The sequence below is a fragment of the Chrysemys picta genome, chromosome 12 (genome assembly GCF_011386835.1).
Source record: "Chrysemys picta bellii isolate R12L10 chromosome 12, ASM1138683v2, whole genome shotgun sequence".
Taxonomy (NCBI): domain Eukaryota; kingdom Metazoa; phylum Chordata; order Testudines; family Emydidae; genus Chrysemys; species Chrysemys picta.
In genome coordinates, this window is record NC_088802.1 from 5,860,004 (window position 1) to 5,881,305 (window position 21,302).

General features: G+C 51.8%; 1 protein-coding gene and 1 long non-coding RNA gene across 6 annotated transcripts in view; one reads left to right on the forward strand and one right to left on the reverse strand.

The window, feature by feature from the left end:
* Window positions 1–5,441: 5,441 nt before the first annotated feature.
* On the reverse strand, window positions 5,442–11,220 carry LOC122172404 (uncharacterized). The gene is made up of 3 exons (XR_010591813.1): window positions 9,664–11,220; window positions 8,516–8,629; window positions 5,442–6,977 (listed from the first exon to the last, which is right to left on the reverse strand). It is a non-coding gene; the product is annotated as an uncharacterized LOC122172404 (long non-coding RNA).
* Window positions 11,221–11,266: 46 nt separating this feature from the next.
* Window positions 11,267–21,302, forward strand: part of LOC101939426 (C-type lectin domain family 2 member B-like) — a 32,080-nt gene continuing 22,044 nt past the window's right edge. The window contains exons 1-2 of one of the 5 annotated variants that reach the window (XM_065563159.1): window positions 11,267–11,374; window positions 16,669–16,795. The gene's annotated coding sequence lies outside the window, so the exon portion shown is untranslated. Of the gene's footprint in view, window positions 11,375–16,615; window positions 16,796–19,417; window positions 19,550–21,302 lie in introns of those variants that run through there. The other 4 variants (XM_065563162.1, XM_005312531.5, XM_005312529.5 and 1 more) reach the window with 4 other exon arrangements.

Consider the following 21,302-nt stretch of genomic DNA (forward strand, 5'->3'; position numbering starts at 1 on the left):
AATGAAAGGTGTCTACAGAAATATGTTATAATAAACAAAACTGGGTAATTGATACCAGGGTGCTTATAATCCAGTTATGTTCTCTATTTGATAAGGGATATTTGTTACTGCAGGTGTGTTCTGTAATGAATTTTTTAAAAAACCCTTCAAAGATGTTTGAACCCATTGAGTACTGCCACTTGCGACAGCTGTCACTAACAATGACCAGATTAGAAATCCCTTTGGTTTATCAATCAAATAAACTGAGAACCATAAAAGAAATTGCATCCGATATTAGATAATATAAGATATCAAAAGCAGAACACATAGTGAAATTAACTGTGGGAAGGTAGGTTTTTTTTTAGAAATTTCTTTGTCTCACACCCTAGGAAAGGAAAAAGGGTTGGAAAGTTAGGCCTGGTCTATACTACAGAGTTAGGTTGATGTAAAACAGCTTACGTTGACCTAACTCTGTAAGCGTCTAGGTCTACACTACGTGTAAACTCGACCTAAATTACGCAACTCCAGCTACGTGAATAATATAGCTGGAGTCGATGTATCTTAGGTCGACTTTATGCGGTGTCTACACCGCGCTTACACCGTAAGCTTGTTCTCATTCCAGTAGAGTACCGGAGTCGACGGGAGGGCGTTAGGTGGTCGATTGCCGCAGCATCGATCCACCGGTAGTGGAGACATACCCTAAAATGTAGCTCCTGCCAACGTAACTTACCCACTACACTGACTTAATAACTCCATCTCTGTGAGCGGCGCAGCGCTTAGGTCGCTGTAGTTAGGTTGATGCAGTGTCAGTGTAGACACTGTGTTGCTTACATGGACTGTTACTGGCTTTCAAAATCCATCCCACAATATCCTACGCTGGCAGTTAAATCAACGCAAGTGCTCTTGGTGAGGATGCACGCTGCCGATACAAGGAGGGTAGCGTGGACGTGTAAAAGTGATTCAATTACTGGGGTGGCTGTATGTCGACGTAATTTAAGCCATCTTAATATTGTAGTGTAGACATGCCCTTAGTTTGGGATACTAACATTTCACCAGGTATAGAGGAAGGGACCAAACTACCATCTTTTCACATCTACAGGAGATGATAAATTAGGGCTTCTTTCTGTGTTCTGTATAGTGCTGCATTAATCTTTATTAATAACCTGCGATTAAATAACTCCCTTGGAGCTGGTTATTCTGACTTTTCATATTGTGATTAAATTCAAACAAACAACAGTTGATTGACAGTTTGGTCTAGTGGTTAGTGTGTGGTGGGGGAGTCGGGACATGTGGGTTCTAGTCCTACCACTGCTTAAAAACTTCTGTGACCGTGGCTACATTGCTTAATCACTCTGTGCAATAATAATCCTTCCTTTCTCTAATAATAATGAAAAGATATAATTAAAAACTTTCTAGCTCCTTTGCACTAACAAACTGCAAATTGAGACCTTGTTAAATCAATAGCTCGAACCCCCTAAAATCTGTTATTACTCCCTACCTCCAGCGCCCTTAATATGAGTCCCCACAATTCTATGACTCCCAAAGTCTTTGATCATTCCAGCTAATGTGTCCTTAATTTGATTTGTAAACCCTGTATATAATGGAAACCACTTCAAACCAGGGGGTGCTGCTGCACCCCTAGTTCCAACACCTATGCTTTATAATGTTCCCTTAATGTCATGGGGTATACAGAGGCTCCCATTGTTTATATCAGGGGTTCTCAAACTGGATGTCGGGACCCCTCAGGGGATCGTGAGCTGTCAGCCTCCACCCCAAACCCCGCTTTGCCTCCTGCATTTATAATGGTGTTAAATATATTTAAAAGTGTTTTTAATTTATAAGGGGGGGTCACATTCAGAGGCTTGCTGTGTGAAAGGGGTCACCAGTACAAAAGTTTGAGAACCACTGTTTATATGTAACCTGCTGGTAACATGTGTGTCACTCCTCTTTCTCTCTCTTCCCCAAGTGTCTTAGCTGCTGGATGATAACAGCCTACTATTGCTGCCAGCTAATGGAGTCATTCCTGTAGTTCAAGTGGTAGTGGTCTGTGTTGTGGCAGTACACAGCACTTAAGAATAAATGACTCATAGGAGACAGAGGCTTTGAACTCAGCACCCTGGAGAGGTACAGCTTTAGTGTTCTTGCTGCTTGAAAGGTATTGTCAGATGTCATCAATGTGGTGCTCTGCTCTGTCAAATGTTGATAACCATTCAGCTGCGTGCGTGTGCTCCCTCTGTGTGCTGCCCCGGCTCTGCGCAGATCGCTGACACAGCAGCCCCCGAGAGAACCCCCAATGACCACAGACTCAGGTAAGGTATGAAGGCACCCAGCCAGGTTTATTGCCAATGAAGCATGGTCCTAATGTCCTGGCTCAATGGTTACAGGTACACTAACACATGCATGCCCATTGCAATGGACCAGCTCAGTTATTGGCAAGATTTTCCACTGCCCCCTAGGCTGGATAAAGACAGCCTCTTTGGGATACATCTTTATACACAGATGCAAACAAGTTTCACATCACTCCTGACATATCAGGGTGCCACCCTTTGGCGTATCAAGGTGCCGCCCGTTACCTTGTACATGTTGGTTCGATCAAAACATCCCTATCCATCATGCTGTCTGTTCCTGTTATCGATGGGGAGTGTGCTGGTATCGGGGTGTTCTGATACGACCCTGGAATGTATTTGCATGACTTGTGCCTAGTATCTCTTAGGTATGTGTGTTTCTGCAACATCAGCCCTGTTCTTGCCAGATTCTGTGAATAAACCAAAAAGGGAAGGATATTGTTGTTGTGTTAAAGGCAGCAAACATGGGACTTGGGTTCCATTCTTGGCCCTTCCACAAACTCAGTGAGTGACCTTGGATGGGTCATTTCATCTCTGTTTGTCCCTCAGATGCCCATGTGTAAAACAGCAGTATTGCTTTACTTTGCAGGGGTATAGTGCAGATAAATCCATTAGTGTGTGTGGGATGCTAAGATACAGCCATAGAAGCCAGTGATCCTGATTCCCCCTGAGCTAAGGGTAGAACCCAGGAGTTCTGACCCCTGGCCATGCTGTCTCTAACGCCCTATAGAGAAAATAATGGCTATACCTTCTTGGACCCAGCAGCAGCCCATCCAACCCCCCCGCTCCCTTACCGCGCTGCCTGGAGCACCAGTGGCTGGAGCCGGGCCACGCTGCCGCCGCCGCCACCACAGCACAGAGACCGGCTCAGGGCAGGGGAGTTTGGGGTGCTGGTCAGGGCATTGCGTTGGCGGCGGAGCGAGCGAGCTGAGGCTGCGGGAGAGGGGGGGCTAGCCTCCCGGGCCAGGAGCTTGGGGGCCAGGCAGGACGGTCCCGCGGGCTGGATGTGGCCTATGGGCCATAGTTTGCCCTTAATAAGACTCTGCCTTAATAAGACTCTTTAGAGACCCAGGGTTCCAGTAATTACACTATCATGCCACCCAGTGGTCAAAAACCCTAAGTGAGACTAGGTGGGTGAGGTAATATTTTTACTGGACCAATTTCTGCTGCTCTTTATGTCTATGTAGCTTGAAAGCTGGTCTCTCAACAACAGAAGTTGGTCCAATAAATGACATCACCTCACCCACCTTGTCTTTCTAATATCCTAGGACCAAGACGGATACTACCACACTGCAAAAGCCCTAAGTGTCAGTTTGATCTTATGAAAGCAATAAACGCTCAACATTTTGTAATAGCAGCAGAGGAGGAAAAAAGGATATAGAAATGCAGCAGTCCAATCAAATCAGTTATCCACCCTAAGTATAATATGTTGGTGCTACATTGCGCATCACCAGTGGATATATAGAAGGTACAAATCACTCGATCTCCCCGGAATAAGTGCTTCAGCAACCCATCTTCTCTGACTCCACAGAAGCCAACATGCCTCCCATTAGGGATAAGAGCACAACGCCTCATTACAGTCTTCTAGTGCTTGGCACCCAAAAGCACTCTAAACCCATGTGTTTGAATCATTCCAGCTGCCACAGAAGTGCAGCCACCTCTGGGGAGGAATGTAGCTGCTCCTTAACAGCCACACAGGAACACTACATAGGGATTGTTCACCTAACACTGAAATGCAACTTCTGGGCAGGGCCGGCTCTGGCTTTTTGGCTGCCCCAAGCAAAAAACAAAACAAAACAACCTGCGCGGCCGGAGCCAGGGTGCAGGGGGACTCCCTGCGCTTCAGATGTGCCCCAGCTAGCGGGGGGAGGGGAAGGGAGTGGGGCGAGAGAGAGAAGGGGGGCGGCCAGGACTTCAGCAGGGTGCTGCCACGCGGCCCCTCCTGCTGCGCCCCCTGCCGGGAGGGCTCCGCACTGCTCCGGTCGGCTGGGAGGGAAGGATGCGGACTGCCCTGCCGGGCTTGCTGCAGGGCGCTCCCGTCCTCCACGCCGCCACCCCCTACAGGGCGGCCGGAGCGGAACAAAAAACAAAAACAAACAAACAAACAAACGGCCGTGCCACCCTAGGATTGGGCGGAATGCCGCCTCGAACAATCTGCCGCCCCAAGCACCAGCTTGCTCGGCTGGTGCCTGGAGCCGGCCCTGCCTCTGGGGCAGAAGCGCTGGATAATAGCGGCACAGGAATCACTCATTCAAGCTGAAATAGTTGCCCCGGGGTGGGAAGGGGCAAGGCCGCTGGTTAGCAGTCACACCTGCACAGGGATCTCAACCAAGGCTGAAATGCAGCTGCTTCCAGGGTAGAGCACTGTTCTACCACACAGCACCACTACACAGGAGTTTAGGATAAGAAGTGAGGGGGAATCCCATACCCATTTGAAACTTCAGGGGAATTCTGTGTACACCAGAGGATGCTCTCACAACTTTTGCAAAGGCCCTTTGAAAAATGGGCCCCTAATGCTCAAAGTTTTGAGGGTAATAAAAGGAAGTGCATGATTGCAGCTTAAAATTTCCCTTATGCATAAAATAGGCTCTACTGAAAATATGGGGTTGGTAACATACAAGAGACATTTAAAAATGACTTTGCAGATGCAAATGGTACTTTAAAGAGTTAACTAGGTATTTCAGTTGTTACTATTAATTAGACACATTAGGGTAGAAGCTAGAACTGAGATCAGGGCCCCACTGTGATAGGTGCTGCACAGACCCACAGTAAGGGACATTCCCTGTCCCGAAGATCATATATAAACAGTAAGATTGTGCCCTATAAATGAAGATTTACCCTTGGTTAACAGACTGTAAGTGTGTAATACTGACACATAGTAGCGAGCAGACATTTGATCTCACTCTGCTCAGTGGTGATGAAATTCATTGGGCATTAATCCAATTTTCTGCCCTGAAATAAAAAAGGGGCGTGGGGATTGACCAAACGTAGGGGAGAGGTTTGCATTGAGGACACCAGAGAGCTAGAGCCAATGCTCACTCCACAGTTAGTGGGAGCTTCTGAAGAAGCCAGGAAGGTTCGTGACAGGTTACAAAACAAATATTCAGACAGATGTGATTTTTATTAGTATATGTATTGAAGTCACACCAAAAGTCTTCAGCAGAGGTCAGTGCCTCACTGTGCAAAAATGAATGAGACACATTCCCTCTGCTGTATACCTTACAATCTAAATAGAAGTCTTGTCGCAGACAAGAGGGACGGGAGAAAGGCACAGAGATAAATAAATACAGTAATAAAACCGATTAAAAACCATTAAAATCACCTTTACTTGTGATCAAGGCTACAATTTTGGCACAGGTATTTTTAGTAAAAGTCATGGACAGGTCACGGGCAGTATACAAAAATTCATGGCCCATGACCTACAGTATAAATACCCTGACTAAATCTTGGGGGGGGAATGCACTGTTGTGGGGAGGAAGCACCCCGGGGGGGCCAGAAGCATCACCAGTTGCCAGGGGCTGCCGGAGCAGCGGCTGGTGCAGTTGACCCCAGGGCTACTCCAGCAGTGGCCAGTATGGCTGGGTGCAGAGCCGTTTCAGCAGTGGCTGGTGCGGCTGTCTCCAAGGCCACCTGAGCAAATAGCTCCAGAGCCAGCTGCATGGCGGCCCTGGGGACAGCCACACCGGCCGTTGTAGAAGTCATGGAATCCGTGACTTCTACAACCTCCATGGCAGATACGGAGCCCTAACAATAAATCATGGATGCCCAAACCCCGCCGCCTGGGGGTGAATTGTTGGAATTTTCAAGAAGTCATGGAGGTCTCATTAAAAAACATAAATAAAAAACAAATCATAGCATCTGTGACTGCTGAGCCTTCCTTATGATTACTAATGTTACAAGGGAGACTACAGATCCCTTGATGGGAGCTTGATGGGACATGCACACACACGCACACACACACACGCACACACACACACTCCCTGCCCCAAAGTGCTTACAATCGACACAGAGGAGTCTCTCATTTTAAAGATGGGGAAACTCAGGCACAGGACGGTGGAAGGCCGGATTTTAGAAGAGCTCGGCTCCCAGTTCAGTAGCTGCATGAGCCTTTGGACTAACACCCAGCCCCAATATGCTCTTGAATATTCAGCACTGAGTGACTCGCCCGAAGTCAGACAGGGAGTCAGTGGAAGAACCAGGACTTGAAGCCGGATCTCCCAAGTCCCAGCCCGACGCATTAAACACAAGGGCATCCCTGGCCTCACATGGGGAGAAGTCACATCCAGGCTCAAACCACCAGCTAGTGCGATGATTGTAGCCACGCAACACACACAGGAGGTGCCTGCACCTCGGCCATTCAACGCTATTAAAGTGCTGCTTCTTGGTGCAGATAGGTCAGTTCTCCAGGCTGTACAACCTCTCCATTCAGTGGGATCTCCTCAGCAGCCCCTCCATTGGGTTCCAGCCTCGTGCTGCTGCGAGACACAGGCAACATGCAAACGGGTGAGTTCGCTGAATCGGAGATCCCTTCCTCTTCGCAACGATGATGGGTTATTGGTCCGTCTCCCCCACGTGTCCAGCAGACATAAAGTACAGCAAAGAAAGCAGCAAGGAACACCAGTGAGGCCCACACACCATAGCGGCCCCTTGGCTCTGGAACGCAAATGGAGGATAAGAGTCAGTTTAGACACAGCTAGCCTAAGAGAAGGAGGGTGGCCCAGTGGTTAGAGCCCTTGCTTGGGAGACCAGGGTTCAATTCAATTCCCTCTCTGCACATTGTGGATAATCACCCTGCCCTACCACAGGGGATGTTGTGAAGCTGAATACGAGGTGCTCGGATATTAACATGATGGGGGCCACATATATACTTTAGAGTGAGCCTTACTGAGAACAACAAGCTGGTCTCTGCCACAAAGATTGTGTTTGTACAGCACCTGACACCATAGGTTCCTGGCGATTCATACAAGGTAAATAACACATGGTAATTAGAGTCACTCTGACTACAGCAAGGGTAACCCTGTGTTGCCGCCTCTTGTGATATTTGGGTCTTTTCTTAAATCCCCAGCTCCTGGAGTCCTGTGATTAGAGGAGACTCCCCGCTTTCATTTGGGTTTCTCACTGAAGGTTTCTAGCCCTCGTGGCTGTGGGAAGAGTTTGAAAACAGCCCCTAGAGGTAGGTGCAAAAGGGGGACGGAAGCTAAGCATTGCAGTGCCCTGCCACCCCAGAGCGTGGCACCCTGGCTCCCTGTACAATTCACAGGGCCCTTAAGAAAGGGATTCACAGAAGCCAGCGTGCGAGGCGGGGGGCTGCCTAAGGTAGCCAGTAGGAAATGTTGAGGAGAAGGCTGTGACTAGGCGCCTCCCTCCACTTGCAATTCGCAGCCATGGACCTTCTCCTGGAGTTAGGCACCTAGGCTGGGTCAGTCCTTTTTTGAGAACAAGATGGCGGCGCCTAGTGGTTAGAGCATTCGCCCAGGACATGGGAGACCAAGGCTCAAACCCACGGAGAGAAGCAAAGACTTGAACCCATGTCCCCCACCTCTCAGGAACGTGCTGTACCCACTAGCTAAGGGACAGTCTGTTGCGGGGTCCTTCAGTCCCTCCTGGGGAAGCTGTTCCACTGGGGATAAATAATTATCTGGAGAGCCCCTGAGAAATTCCCAAAAACGAGACACCATGGTAAAAAACTCACCCCGCAGTGGCAGCACCTGTCTCACGGGGCTGGGCCTGGCTCTCCCTCCCGTGTTGTGACCTGGGCATGGGGTCACATCACCGCTCAGGTATGGGGGTGATCAGGCCAAACCAGGCTGGGGGGGTGGGATCGGCCCTATAGGACAGGAGCTGCCACTGAAGGGTGAGTGCAGGGCAGGCTCATGCTCCAAACCTTCCCTTGCTGGGCAGCCGGGCCCCTTCCCTTGCCCAACCTGGCCTGGCCCAGCCCAGGGCCTCCCCCTGCTTCCACACCTTCCCCAGGGGACCGACCTCCCCTCCACACACCATGTGGATAAAATGAAATCTCACACAATTCCCTCCAAATAAGACAAAATATTATTTAAAAAATATTCACAGGGCTCTAATTATCTGGCAGCGCCCGGCTGCAGGTGATCACTGGGATCAAGACACAAACACCCCAAATTCTGGGTAAAAAATTATCAGGCTCCTGTAAAGAGATTCAGGTCATTAATACTTACCCCGCTCTGGAGAGTTGGAAAGTGTCCCTCGGCTACTTCCCTCTCCAGTCGGATTGGCAGCCCCCTCTCTGGCAAAGGGAGTCTCCGATATAGGTGGTGGGAACGAGACCGGACCTGGAGGCAAACAGTAGAGCATAGATTTCAAGGCAAGGAGGCACCATTAGGTCAGCTGATCTGATCTCCTGTATAACCTGGGCCAGAGAACCTCACCCAGGGATTCCTGCATCCAGCCCATATCTGGTGGCTAGAACATTTTTTTTCTGAAAGTCGTCCAGTCTTGATTTAAAGACTCCACAGTGATGGGAGGCTGTGATACACAGCATCTTGCAGGAAGCAGTAATGCAATATCGAGGCTCTGATCTAGCCTTCCTGTCCATCACCTTAGTATTGGGCACCTCATAGTCCTTTTAAAGTATTTATCCACCCAACATCCCCCCATGGTGGGGAAGCACCGTTATCCCCTGTACCAGGGTGGTTTGCTCTTGGGCTGGAGAGCTTAGGGCTAAGCCAGCCCTGATCACAGGAGTCGTCCCATTCAAAGGGAATCAGGAGACCTGTCAAGCTGGAATGGGTGCAATACTCTGCGTGTGTTTTGGGACTGCTGAATTCTGCGTTTGGGCAAACTCCGGTGCCAGCCTGGTGAACAGCGGCTCAACAATTTTGGGTGGACATAGTGACTGGAATCTGTGAGAGTTCTTAAAGGGGTCCTGATGAAGGCGAAACAGAGGCAGATTGGTGGCCACGATACTATATCCCCTGACAGAGGCGCACAGGGTCACAACGCCTAACTGAGTTAGGCGCCTATGTCTCTTTTCATAAGGGATTGAGGCACTTAGGAGAAAAGATCCCATTGACAGACTGCAGAATTTCAGCTCCCATGTGCCCAAATGGCTTTTGAAAGAGTTAAGTTTCTAAATCAGTTAGGGGCTGCGACACTGTGCGTAAATACCTTTACAAATCTGGGGCTAAGTGACTTGCCCAAGGTCACTCAGACAGTCTGTGGCAGAGCTGGGAATTGGCCCTGTGTCTCCTGAGTCCCGAGCCAGCAGACCAAGCACAAGGCCCTCCTTCCTCCCTAACATGGGAGGAGAAACAGAGGCCCAGCAGGAGTCATAAACAACACTGAGTACTTCTACAGCACTTCTCACCCATAGACCTCCAAGCACTTTACAGAGGAGGTCAGTATCATCCTCCCCATTGTACAGATGGGGAAACTGAGGCACGGAGGCGGCAACTTGCCCACGGTCACCCAGCAAATCAGGAAGAGCTTTGAATTCAAGCCAGGTCTTCAAAGTCCCAATCCAGCGCCTTATCCACTCGACTCATCTACCCCCAAGAAAGCATCCCGAGGGACGCCTAGGCAGGAGAACTATGCGGCTCTGAACGACATCCCCGGGAATTACACACCACTTCCGCACATCGGATGGAGGGGGGAGAGGCTGTGAATGAGACTGAACCGGAGTCCAACTGGCCATAAACCTCAAGGCACCTGGGAAACTTAGGCACCGTCAGATTGATATGAGCCATGCAGGTTTCATAAAGGACACTAACGACTTGGTATTCTCCGGCCATCCATTCACGTGCATTCGTCACAGTAAAGAGGAGTTGGTCTGATAGAGCGATCCGGCCCCGGTATGTGCTGTTGTAGTACTTTGGGGTTCCTTTATTTAAAGCCATGATGTAGTTACGAGCAGTCAGAGGAGGCAGAGGTGGTGGTTTGCATCTTACACAAAGTAGATATATCCTTCGGTATGGTAATTTCAACATGCCCAGAGGAGCCTTCAGGCACAGACAGGGTATAGAGGGGACAGTCTCCGAGCCCTAGAGGGAAAAGGTGTATTAGTGACAAGTGGATCCTAAACTGCTTTTGTGGAAGCTGGTGATTTCACCTGGAAAGGAAGCAGTGGAAGTCAGCGGGTGTGTTGCAGGTCTGGAAGCAGGAGTAGCGCCAATGCTGGCTACGGGCGGGGTAGCTCAGGGCTGGGACAGCAGAAGGCTGCAGGTGGGGATGGAGGGGCACCAGAAGAGCTCAGGGCATGGATGGCAGAGGGCTGCAGGTCAGGACTGAGGGCCACTGGCAGAGCTGGGCTGGAACAGCTGTGGGGACTGGGGGTCAGGGTTGAGGGGCATAAGCAAAGTTCAGGGAAGCCCAGGGCTTGAAGTAAGAAGTGGGGACTGAAAGTCAGGACACAGGGGCATCCGCGGAGCAGGTGGGGGGCAGAGCCTGGGTCTGGAATAGCAGAGGGAACATGGGTCAGGATTAAGGGGAATTGGCGGAGCTCTGATTGGGATTGAGGGCCACTGGGTGAGGAGGGGAGCCCAGAGCTACAAGAACTATAGGGCACCAGCAGAGCTGGGTATAGTGGACCCAGGACTGCCATATTGTGAATGGGATGGGTGCAATACGCTCCATGGAAAGGGCAACAAACTGCTCCTGCCACTCCAGCCCTGGGTTCCCCCACAGACTCATCCCTCAGCCCAGCACCCCTGGGAGCTGCGGAAGGGAAGGGCAGATCTGCTGTGAGATGCACCCTGTTATTGATAGAGATCTGAAGCTGCAATCCCAATTCAGCTCCACCCACTAAGAATTAAGGGCCAGGATTTGGAGGCCTGGATTCTTGTCTCATGTAATCACCTCCCTAAAAGCCACATCGAGTACACAGAGCGCAGCGCAGCCCCGGCCCGGCCCCGACCCACAGCCAGGCAGCGAGGAGACCTCGCTCCGCTGCGTGCTGGGGCGGGGCTTGTAGACTCCGGCAGCGAGCCCCGCCCTCTCCCCCTCCCTCCACCCGACCCTAGGAAGGGGCCAGAGGGACTGGGAGGGACCTGCCTGTGGATGTCTCCTGGGAGCCGCTCCAGGTAAGCACTGCTGGGCTCACCTGGCCCCCTGGCAGGTCCCTCTGGGGGGGGGGGCTCCCCTCAGACCCACTGCCCTGAGCCCCCCCCCGGACCCTGTTCCCGCAGCCTCCCCCGCAGTGTCCCCTGTGCCCCCCACCCTCAATCCACTGCCCTCAGCCCCCCCGACCCTGTTCCCTCTGCCTCCCCCGCAGTCCCCCCTGTGCCCCCCACCCTCAATCCACTGCCCTCAGCCCCCCTGAACCTGTTCCCTCTGCCTCCCCCACAGTCCCCCCTGTGCCCCCCACCCTCAATCCACTGCCCTCAGCCCCCCTGACCCTGTTCCCTCTGCCTCCCCCACAGTCCCCCCTGTGCCCCCCACCCTCAATCCACTGCCCTCAGCCCCCCTGACCCTGTTCCCTTTGCCTCCCCCACAGTCCCCCCTGTGCCCCCCACACTCAATCCACTGCCCTCAGCCCCCCTGACCCTGTTCCCTCTGCCTCCCCCATAGTCCCTCCCCTCCCCCGATCATCTCACCCCACCCACTGCCCTCAGCCCCCACCTGACCCTGTTCCCTCAGCCTCCCCCGCAGTCCCCCCTGTACCTCCCATCCCGAACCCACTGCCCTCAGTCCCTGCCCCCGCTCCAACAGCCTCCCCCACAGTCCCCCTGCTCCCCCCAACCCACTGCCCTCAGCCTTGCCCTACCCCAAATCTCTTCTTCAGCCTCCCCCGTCATCCCACCCCCTCAACTTCCCCCCATTCCAGTCCTGCTCCCCTCTGTTTCATCCCCTCCAGATCCTGTCCCTCTCCCCAACCCTCCCCAGCCCAGGCCCATGGTCTCCCCCACCCCACTCTACACAGCTCTCTCTACCCTGTCCCATTCATGCTCCCCTCAGCTCCTACCCTACTCCCCCCCCCAGTCCCCTCCGACTCCCCCAGTCCTGTCCCCCTCAGTTCCTCCACCCTGCTTCTCCTGGTCCATCCCCACACACCCACCGACTCCCTCGACCTCCCTCCCCCCAATCCCACTGCCTGGACCCACCCCCGTCCCACTCAGGATATGCAGGAAAAAGAAGCAGTGGGCTTAAATTGTAGCAAGGGAGATTTAGGTTAGAGATTAGGAAAAACTTCCTAACTGTAGAGGTAGTTAAGCACTGGACAAATTACCTAGAGAGGTTATGGAATAGCAGTCATTGGAGTTTTTTAAGAGGTTAGACAAACACCTGTCAAGGATGGTCTAGACTCTAGTTGTTATTACTCAGTCCTGCCTCAGTGCAGGGGTTTGACTAGATGACCTATTGATGTCCCTTCCAGTCCTACATTTCTGTGATTCACACTGAATTGCCTTGTGCCACTGTCTAGTAGTAGTGGCACACAGTTCTCGGACATGCAGGTTTATCAAATTGTAGTTAATATACAGTTTAGAGCATAGCAGTTTTAAAGCTCTGCATGTTCAGACCAACTGAGCTGAAAATTGTGATCTATAGTATTCAAAACTATTAAGATGTGGCTGAAATAAAATCAGCCTGAATTGCTCAACAATATCAATGGAATCAGCATTGCGCTGCTATATATTGTAAAACATTACAGTGAAATCTTGCAAGTATTCCATAGCACGCCGCCTTGCCCAAGTGGTAACTAAGCAGAACATCTTCCTGTTTCAACATTCTTAACTTGTATCCCAGAGCTCCTAGCAGTTATTTTTTTTTCAAACACTGATTGCTGCGAAGTTATGAGTTTTAACAGGTTTTTTTTCTTTTAAACCACAGCACTGAATGTTATTCTAAAATTGTTTTCCAAATATTCTTAAACTCCCAGTTTATCCCGCGCTGATGTTCATTGTGAAAAGTATTGCAGGTCTAATAATAATATTTGGCACTTTTGTAATTCACTGTCCAACCTGTGTTTTGTGCCCTCCTCTGGTGGATTTTTAGAGGATAACTGTATAGCTACCAGCTAAGAGAGTTATAGCTTGAACTCAAGTAGTAGAAACTCATGCTTTTAAGTCTGGATGGCTCGGGTTCAATCTTTGGTGACTAGCTATGATGGAGGTTGCTACACTTATAATCCCTTTAATCAGAGGTTCTGAATATGCTTTGTTGTAGGCAGAGCTAGCCTATAGTTAAGCAACCAAAAATTTAGAATGGGAAGTGTTGAAATGTTGGGAAGCCTTATAATTTTGCCAGTCTAGAACGAACATCCCATCTGAGGGATGGGGGCGGGGAGAGAGGAGAGTGAGACAGGACCAGGAAACTGGGACAAGGAATCCAGAGCGGTAGTGGGGAGCAGTTGAAATCAGATGAGGAGCTGAGGCGGGTTAGACAGCAATAGGATAGACATAGACTGGAGGGGACGGGGAAGAAGGATCTTTGACTACTAGAGACCTCTCCGTTCAGGAGCCTGGAATAGACCCAGGATTCCTGAGTTTCACAGTTCCTCTTCTGTCAGCAGATAGCTGTGAAACCCAATGGCAAAAATAGTGTCTCATCGCCCTATAGAGCTGATCTATCACATATAGGATGACGACCTACTGCCTCTGCCATCACTTACTCCATTAGCTCAAGTGGCAGAAGTCCTTGCAGTGGATCTAAAGGTTCATCGGCAGGGTTGGAGCCATGCGAGTTTCATGATGATTCCACACGACAGAATTTCTGGGGCAGTTCAGTTTTGATTTTTACAAAAAAACCTGGGGAAATGTCTACAGAAATAGGGTGACCAGATGCCTAAATAGGGGAATCTCAAGCAGGAGTAGAGAGGTTATTTTATCTCTGTATCCTTGCCCTGTGGCTTGTAGTGCGGGCTGCAGCAGGGGCCGTACAACCCCTCTCACAGCTTCCTAGGGCCCCCTCTCATGGCTCTGTGCACCTGTGTCTGTCATTGTCGTCCCCTCCCCTCCCCCTGCCCCGCTCGCCCAATGTGTCCTGATATTTCACTCTTGCGATCTGGTCACCCTACGCTCACCTGCCACCTGTCCGCACCCTGCAGTCATCCAGAGGGACCCAAGAAAGATCTGGCTGGAATTTTCTTAGAGGCTTGTATTTCCCGGGAAACTGTACAGACACACGTCATGACCTTTAATCCAACTCCATTGGCTGGAGCTAGGGGCCTGGTTAAAGGACCGGCTACATCCGAGTTGGGAGAAAGAAAAGAAGAGGGACAATTGAAATAGGTTTCAGAGTGGTAAGCATTGGAAAGCTTATGCCCAAATACATTTGTTAGCCTTTAAGTTGCCACCAGTACTCCTCATTCTTTTAAATTGCAATAGGCTGGATTGTAAAACAAACCCAGACGGATCCCCCCACACACACGCTGGAAGAGAACCAGGTTTTGGAGACCAGGAGGTTGTTCAGAGGGACACTGGACTAGGTTGAAATAGAGACGGATCATTAGAGCCCTGAGCGGATTCAAAAATTTGGATCCGCATCCGTGATAATTAACTTGTATCCGACCCGCACTCCACCTTTTATAGGTATCTGCAGCGGCGCCCTAGCTCCCTGCTAGAGATCTGCACGGATACAAAAATTCGGATCCACATCTGGTCCACAAAGATGGTAAACAACACAACCACATCCGAGGATGTAGACATCTGCAGATATAAAGCGGATTATCCGTGGATTTGCAGGGCTCACAGATCATCACACACTAGCTTCTCTAAAACTTCCCTCTCCAACAGTGGCCAGGGACAAGTGAAATTGACACATGTGTACAAAGGAAACCGCAAAATGAGTCCAAGAAATCATGAGATAGAGAGCAGCTACCTTTCAGTTTTACCCATTTTGAGGGTGATTGGCATCTGTACAAGCTCCCCCTGTAAACACCAGGTCCAGGGCCCGCTCTAGCATTTTTGCCGCCCCAAGCAGCAAAAAAAAAAAAAAAAAAAAGCCGTGATCACGATCAGGGGCAGCTCTACCGCCGCTTCATTCTATGGTGGCAATTCAGCGGCAGGTCCTTTGCTTCCAGAGGGAGTGACGGCCCCGCCGCCGAATTGCCACCGAAGGGCCAGGTGTGCCGCCCCCTCTTCATTGGCCGCCCCAGGCACCTGCTTGCTAGGCTGGTGCCTGGAGCCAGCCCTGACCGGGTCACATAAGTAACTTTGCTCACTTGGGTCCCGATCTGATTGGTTGTGCAGAGCTGTACCCCCAGCAGGCACCAGTGTCCCTAAACACCGATCTGGCTGCACTCTATGGGTAGTTCCACAGCACAGGGGCTTCCTGAATCCAACCCACCGCTGGGGCAGCGTTTTTCAGACCAAGATGGCTTTCCGGGTCATCTGTGTGTCTCCCCCTCTTGTTCTAACCCACCCCACGCCCAGAGCCAGGGACAGAACCCAGGAGTCCTGATTCCCAGTGCCCCCTGCAGCTCTAATCACTGCACTAGATGCCAATCTCATCCAAAATCAGGGCCGCCTGGGGGGGGCAAGTGGGGCAAGCAGGGGCCCCCACGAGAGTTTTTCGGGGTCCTTCACTCGCTTCGGGAGCCCCAGAAAACTCTTGCGGGGCCCGGGCCCCTGGAGCGTCTTCCGCTCCGGGTCTTCGGCGGCAATTCGGCGGCGGGGGGTCCTTCCACCCCGGGACCCGCCCGCCACCGAAGACCCCAGGCCGCCTGAATCCTCTGGGCGGCCCTGTCCAAAAGCAGGGGTTTTCTTCTAGTTCCAGTCCTCGCTGAGAAGCTGCCTTGCTGGCCAGCAGGGAAGCACCCCTGCAAGCAGGTGGAACTGCATGAGAAACCCTGAGTTTAGAGATCGCCTTTCACTGAGGCTTAGAGGCCGGGAAAAGCCTGGGTGCAGGATGCACTGTCAAAGGCTGCTCTTGGAAAGATGGAAGGTCATAGACAGCAGCACCCGCACCCCCTCGGAGCTCTGAGACTCATTTCCCTCCTAGCTCTCCCAGAGCTGTTTGCTTCTCCTCTCTGAACACAGACCAGCCATTCGGGGGAGCAAGACCCTCTCAAGGCACTGCTACAAAGGAAGTTCACAGCGTACGTGCTTGAAGACCCCCCTTTCTGTGCAGCAGCCCCTGCAGATGACCCCCCTCAGCCATCTCCCCCTCTCTGAGCACGAGCAGCCAGGAGTGCTCTGAACTCCCCATATTCCAAGCAAGGCAACACCAGCCCCTAGACAGCTGCGTGGTGATTGGCTGTCATTAGCATACTGTCCCCTGATTGGACTCGGGGTAGGGTTGGTGTATGAGTATCAGAGAACAGACAGAGTGTAGCAAACTAACAGTGATCAGCGTGCGGGGAAATCACAGGGCTGGGAGGGGCCCCAGCTGGTCTCTTATGTATTTAGACAGCTGCTGTGTATTCCCTCCCAAACAGATCGTGTAAAGTGGCCGTAGCACTATTGGAGGCAGTAGGCCAGATGCCTGGGGTGAAACCACTTCTCTAACCATTAGACCACACTCCCTGCTGCTCTGCTCAAAGCCAAGAATGGACCCGCCAGCCAGTAAGTAATTGCTCAACCGCATGCTGCTGTCTAGGAACTAGTTTGTGTGACGCGCGGCCAATGGGCGTGTGTCATTCAAGGCAGGACTCCATAATAACTAGACCGTTTGTGGTCATCTAGTCTGCCTGCCTGAATGACAGAGGTCAGAGAACCGCCCCCAAATAATTCCTAGAGCAGATCTGCCCTGGTCACATTTCAAGGCCACTGGGCATGAGAGAGGGGCCTGGAATTCCCCTCTCCCCAGCTGTAATAAAATAAAAACCAAGCCGCCCTGTGGTGCCCAGCTCCACCCACTTGAAGGAGGAGCACAGCCCTGGTTTTGCTTGATCTCATCTGCTTCTTGAGGAGGGGAGCATGGGCTGCTGCATCTGTTTTCTCTCCTTACAGTGGAGGTGCTTTCGGGTTATTGCTGTGTGTCTATCTGTACTTCCCTGGGACCCCAATAATCCCCCCCTCTAGTCTAGTCTGTAAATTCTTATACCACAGTATGAGATTCCCTTCTGGTGTTGTCTAGACGGTGATCTGCTAGGCCACTCCAAGCCTTACCCTGCTCTGCTGTGAGAACCCCACTCCTGGGCTGTTCACACACAGCCTCTGGCATGTAAGCCGCTTGGATTGTGCAACCGAATGATACTAGCCAATATCTCCAGTCCCAGAAACAACTCTAGGAACCTCCTAGAACTGCCTCTCTGTTCTTGGAGAGTTTTTGCATGGGCTTGCTTTAAGCCATGAGGCTACATGTTCAGCCTCATAACTATATACATGAAATTATAACCTATAACCTTACTATAACATTACTGTATCAGCAAAAAGAACAGGAGTACTTGTGGCACCTTAGAGACTAATAAATTTATTTGAGCATAAGCTTTCGTGGGCTAAAACCCACTTCATCAGATGCATGCAGTGGGAAATACAGTAGGAAGATACATATACACAGAGGACATGAAAAATGGGTGTTGCCATACCAACTGTAACAAGGGTAATTAATTACAGTGGGCTATTTTCAGTTCTATTCCAAACTCTGCTGCTGGGTGAGCGTTGGTAAATTGCTTTCCCCATTCCTCAGTTTCCCCATCTGTGAAATGGCACTAATGTTTCTGCCCTCCTTTGTAATGTGCTAGGAGATCTATTTTATGAAAAGCGCCAGGTACAAGCTAGGTATTATTATTATTATTAAGATTGCGAGGTGTTCAGATACTCCGATAAGGGGAACCCTATAGATAGAACCCTACTGATCTGAGGGGGAAACCAGAAAAACCTGATTTCTACTGGTGTAAGTCGGAGGAAACTGAGGCCCACAGAGGGCCCTTTTCGGTGCGACAGGCTGCTGCCTATACATATCACAGGCAGACACTTATCATGCCGCACTCTCTCACTTGGAGTACAGCTTGACCTACATCAGCGATGAACTGTGTCCCCTCCAGTGAGTTTTCTATGGGTCCCTGTTGACATGGTGGGTCATTCCCCATCACAGAGCCCCCTGCTGGAGTAGCGTTCCCCACCTTCTGCACCAGACCCAGCCTGCTCAAAAACAGGGTGCAGTGGGCAGGGAGGCCCTGATCAGAGCGAAGACCAGGGGCAGTGGGAACCCTGCCCACCCCCAACCCTCCTACAATTGGTCTTCCACATGCATCACGCCATCAAGGGGGAGGAGGGGTGTTTTTTTAAACCCCTGCAGAGGGCTCTGTATAAGGACAGGGGGACCAGCTGCGAGCATCCCAGAAGAGCCCTGTGCTGGATTGTTTTGGGGGCTTCCCCAGAACATCGTACTCCTAACAGCGGTGCTCAGGTGCCTGCTGTTATGAGCCTCCAGAGGCCTTCTGGAGCAGGCTCTCTGCAAACTCAGGCAGCCCTCACTGTGTCTGCTGGGGGACTTTTTGGAAGCTGATCTTTGCAACCGTGCTGGGGGGGGGGATGCACAGAGAACCTGCCCTGTAGGGGAAGGAGGAATGGACTGCACCCAGAGCACCTGCCATGATAGTGAGAAGGGGAGAGAGTGGTATGGAGGAGGGGGACATGGGGGACACACAGAGCCCCTGGCATGGACAGGCACACAGATGGGGGTAGGAATGGGGGTGAACAGAGACCCTGGCAATGGGAGGGGGGGTGACCTAGAGCTGCTATCGTTGGAGTGGGGAGGGGTCATAGAGTCCCTGCAATACAGCAAAAACAACAAGGAGTCCTTGTGGCACCTTAGAGCATGATGAAGTGGGGTTTAGCCCACAAAAGCTTATGACCAAATAAATGTGTTAGTCTTTAAGAGGTGCCTCAAGGACTCCGCCTTGCTTTTGCTGACACGGACTAACACGGCTACCGCTCTGAAACCTGCAATTCAGGGGGATTGTGAGGGTGGCAGACAACGCCCCTGGGCTGGGGGGAGAATGGGAGACCCTGATCTAGGGGACATGAAGGATCTGGGGGGCACACAGAGCCCCTGGCATGAGGGAGGGAGGGGGCAGTTGCAGGGGGTGGGGGGTCTGTGCAAGAGGGATGCTGGGGGCAGGGGAATGGAGGATGCATGGAGATTTGTTGTGTGGACCTCAGTCGGGCTGGAGGGAGCTGACTGGGGCTTAGCAAAGGAGAGGGGGCGGGAGAGGGGGAGGCGGGGCTGGGGGAGGGAGATGGGGAGGGGAGTTGTTTGCATCATAGGATAAAGGAGTAGGAGTTGCTTTTCTTCGGCTCCTGGCTCAGCGGACCTGCAGATGGTGTATTTGCCTCGCTTCTCCTGCAAAGGCTCCTTTCCCACCAGAGCTGGTGAGTTTGTTGCAGTAGGTTCTTGGAGGGGGGAGACACCCCGTTTTGCTGCACTGAGATTAGGGGGGCTGCTTTCCCTCTGCTGCCTTGGGGGGAGGGGGTTGCATCTCTCCCGCTGAGCTCAGGCGCTGAGCCTGCCTGCTGGGGGGGTGCTCAGCGACCCACACTGCAGGGGCTGCTGCAGTTGCATTGAACTGTGGAGCAGTGCGGGGGTGTCTGCAGCCGTGACTGTTGTGTTTTGCAGGGAATTGGATGTGGTACAGGAAACTGCTCCAGGTAGTATTTTCCACTGCATGCATCTGAGGAAGTGGGGTTTAGCCCACGAAAGCTTCTGCCCAAATAAATGTGTTCGTCTCTAAGAGATGCCTCAAGGGCTCCTCCTTGTTTTTGCTGATACAGACTAACATGGCTCCCCCTCTGAAACCTGCTCTAGGTGGGAATATGCGACTTAGGATGTACTGAGCATGCTCAGTAACATCTTCTGAAGCCACTGCCCTTCACCCTGCCCTAATTAGCAGTAAGGTTCTGTGGACTGCTTTTTACAGGGGTTAAAAAGGGGCAAATCGAAGAGGGGGTGGTGGCCAGGGTCTGAGCAGGGGGTGGAAATTGACTGATGGGGGGGGGGGGGGAGGTCAAACCGCTGGAGGCAGGGTTAGGAGAGGGGCTAAAGGGAAAATCAGGGATGGGGGGGAGGAGGTGGAGTTAAGCCCAGGGGTGAGGCGCTGGCAGAGGGTGCCAGAGGACAGAACCTGGCAGGGGCAGAGGGGGTAGCAGTTACCCCAGTGGACTGAAACACCCGTGTTTGCAAAAAATAGGGTGGGGGAGCAGAGGGGCTTTTTTATTTCCCCTCCTACAGACTGGGCTTTCCAGGGCTGGGCTCTTAAAGGCACAGGCATCCGAATGCGTAGTCACTGCAGCTCCTCTTCGATGTAACCTACTGAGGTGCTGCAGCAGGAGACTTAATTCAGTGAATCTGGGTCTTCCCTACACCCCCCTCTCCCCCCCCCCCCCCGTGATGAACTAGTTACAACAGTGTTCAAAGAAGATTAGGGTAGGAAGAGACCTCAGGAGGTTCTAGTCCAACCCCCTGCTTGGAGCAGGACCAACACCCATTAAACCATCCCAGCCAGGGCTTTGTCAAGCCGGGCCTTAAAAACCTCTAAGGAAGATTCCACCACCTCCCTAGGGAACCCATTCCAGTGCTTCACCACCCTCCTAGTGACATCGTGTTTCCTAATATCCAACCTAGACCTCCCCCACTGCAACTTGAGACCATTGCTCCTTGTTCTGTCATCTGCCACCACTGGGAACAGCCGAGCTCCATCCTCTTTGGAATCCCCCCTCAGGTAGTTGAAAGCAGCTATCAAATCCCCCCTCACTCTTCTGCAGACTAAATAAGCCCAATTCCTTCAGCCTCTCTTCATAAATCATGTGCCCCAGCCCAGTAGTGGATTTAGAGTTAGTGGGGCCCTGTGCTCAGCTTCATTTTGCACACACACACACACCCCCGACAGGGGGAGCATTCTCTCATCTGCCTCCCCCTGTTTTTCATTTTTTTTCCTGCATTCTCCTCCTGGGGCTCAGGGCTGGGGGTGCAGGGTCTTGGAGGGAGTTAGGGTGTGGGAGTGGGGTGGGGGTGCAGGGTCTGGGTGGGAGTTAAGGTGCAGGAACAGGCTAGGGATGGGGAGGGTCTGACCAGGAGTTAGGGTGCGGGACAGGGCTCAGGGCTGGGGCAGGGGGTTGGGGTGCGGAG